Source organism: Branchiostoma floridae, unplaced genomic scaffold (assembly GCF_000003815.2).
Source record: "Branchiostoma floridae strain S238N-H82 unplaced genomic scaffold, Bfl_VNyyK Sc7u5tJ_1457, whole genome shotgun sequence".
In the NCBI taxonomy this organism is placed as follows: domain Eukaryota; kingdom Metazoa; phylum Chordata; class Leptocardii; order Amphioxiformes; family Branchiostomatidae; genus Branchiostoma; species Branchiostoma floridae.
The window spans coordinates 479,901-482,676 of NW_023365723.1; positions in this window are offsets into that span (position 1 = coordinate 479,901).

A 2,776-nucleotide genomic window follows, 5' to 3' on the forward strand; every position below is an offset into this window, starting at 1 on the left:
TGCATTTCGTTCTTTTTCGAAGCGGTTGCCAAGAGCTGGAAAATATCTCTCTCTGTCTTTGTGCAGTTCAACGTAGTCTCCATTTCCTTGATCAGTTTGCCATGCTCCGACATTGACATATTAATTTAAACGCTGTTTTTCATTTCGTCGAGCTCTGACACGACTTTCTGCAGCTCTTCCTTGCTCATCTGCAGCTTAGCCTCCGATTCTTCCAGCCTGCCGTCGTCACGTTGAGTTCAGACTCAAGTACCTCGTTGTTGAAACTAATCTGCTCTAAGTCGCAATTTCAACCTTGGTTGATCGCGGCTGTCTCTAACAAACTATAAAGATTTTCTTCCTCGACCTTGCCCTGACTGTCGCAGATTCCTCTGTGAAGTAAAAAAAAAACAGAACGATAATTACAGTTACAAGTAATTACAACTCATCCACTTGTTTGTTGAGTTGATGGTATTGCTGATGTAAATGCTAATCAGATGTCACTGTGAAGGTAGTGGCTTGACCCCTGACCGCGACCTTGGAGCTTTGCCCCACTGGTGATTGATGGCATCTAGTACGTCCGCCAGCAGGTGGAGGAGCGTCATTGGCAGAAAGCTGTTGGGTTCTGGCTTTGTGAGTCTGGTGTTGTATGCCTTAGGGGAGTATGCTGTATCAAGCAGGTTAAGGTAGTAGTCGTCCTGACCTGTACCAAATCAGAATGGGACTTTAGGAAGACATCGTCCCCACTAAGGTCTACCGGTTTCTGGGGCATCTCTGCGGTCTCCCTTGCTGTAAACAGTTCCTCAATGTATTCTAAGTTTGGTTTAATGGTCATACGCACCGTGAAGCAAACACATCACAGAAAGAACAAGTAAAACTTAAACTTGTCTTCTGTCTAGTCTCAAGCCTCTTCCCGTGCTCGCCAGCACCTCCGGTAGAAGTTTCTAATGGTATCTAGCGCCACCGTCAGGAAGCTATCTACGATAGTCAAGGCCGGGTTTTCGGCTATAGCACCGGGTGTGCGCGACACTTGACTTTACAAGACCGATGACCAGTTCCATCGGGTTAAAATCATAATTGTATGGTGGCAGTTTAACAATTGTTATATTAAACGGTACGAATATGGCCTGTTATTCAGCTTCGTTGTGAATGCTGGCATTGTCCTTTACCAGATAGGTGTTTATCATGAACGGTGCTTGTAAACAGTTTTTGCATACTTAACGGTTAAAGTTTCCCTGGATCGGGAGGACATTGACGAATCAGTCCCAACCCACAATCGCCAGCGCAGACCACTTATGTCCGGGGTTGTGTATTTTGTATTTTATTGTGAAGTCCTTCATTAGTCATGGCGTTACGTTAACTTAAGGATGGCCAGGGTGTCCTTCTAAAGGTCCAAGGTCGCTCTCGAACGCAGCTCTCATGACCTACACAGCTGTCTCCCTGTTCCTCATCTGCAGGTGCAGCTTACAAGTGACGACTGCTCCACCACCTTTCTTTGCAACTTTGGGCCATGGATGGTACGACTGGACAGATGATCGACCCATACCATAACAGATAAAGGAAAACAGAAGCAATTGAAGCAGTATATTATAGACACATGTATATTGTGGTGCTGCGTGGGTATGTCAGACAGCGGGGGCATGGCGGTCACCATAGCATCCTTGGGCATGGCGGTCACCATAGCATCCTTGGCCATGGCGTTGCTTGGCTCCGGCACAACAGACATGCGAAAACCCTTCGATAGATGTGGTACCTATGCAGAGTCGATTTTTCTTAAGTTGCAGTCCGTCACAGATTTTGTATCATGGGGCCTAAACTGAAAGAGACCAGTACTCATCTTCTGCTTCACGTGTATGTGCTCACTTAAGTGAGGGGGAGGAGTTTCTGCCCGGCTTTTGACAAGTGAACGTTTGTGTCAAGCACAGACTTCTGGTTAACCCACTCTGGAGGCCCAAAGTTTACCATGACCTTCTTTGCAGGCTTGAAGAATTGGACCTTCACCTGCCCTTCGTCCTCCTCACCCTCCTTGTCCTCCTGGTCTTCAATTCAGCACTTTCCCTACATAGACACAGCGGTCGGGTTCACAGGCCGCAGAACTGGAAGGATGGTTCTACCATTAATTGGTTTCCTTTACCCTCTGTTTTAACCCAGTTAAACCCAGACGCTCAGATCATTATTATATAGAAGTGATTACGTCAGAAGCAATGTTGCTGCTCAACATGCCCCACTTTAAAAAAACGGATATCGATATCAATCCCGGCTGGTTGGGTTGGTGACGAACACCGAGAAGTACGATGCTTATGGATGATGCCAGAACTTTTGGGAAGCCCTTGTGACAGATCTCGCTTCAGACATGAGCAAATACAAGAAACTATATATATGTACAGCTGTCAAAATAAATTATACAAAGAAATATGCCTTTTCAAGTATAAAGTAGTACAGTCCAGATACAATCTCTCAAACAGTAACTGGGTGGACGTAGATGAAGTCCCGCCACTACGGATTGTGGTTGTCTGGTGGTGGGTGGAGCTCATGTATTTCTCCAACTGTTTGTAAAATAGGCCCATACCCTATCAGCAGCTGTAAAAAAGGAATGATTATTTTGTGGTTTACCATAACCATCCATTGACAAGCGGGTGCCAGCGCATCTGTCGCTTTGGTGTAACTAAAGCTTTGGCCTGGTCGGCTAAAAATCAATATGAACTGTCAGTCTTTAAACCTTTATGCTCACTTATGTGAGATTTCAAAAGTTCCAGACTTTTATGACCACAGAGTCCCACAGACAGGAACCGTTTTCATC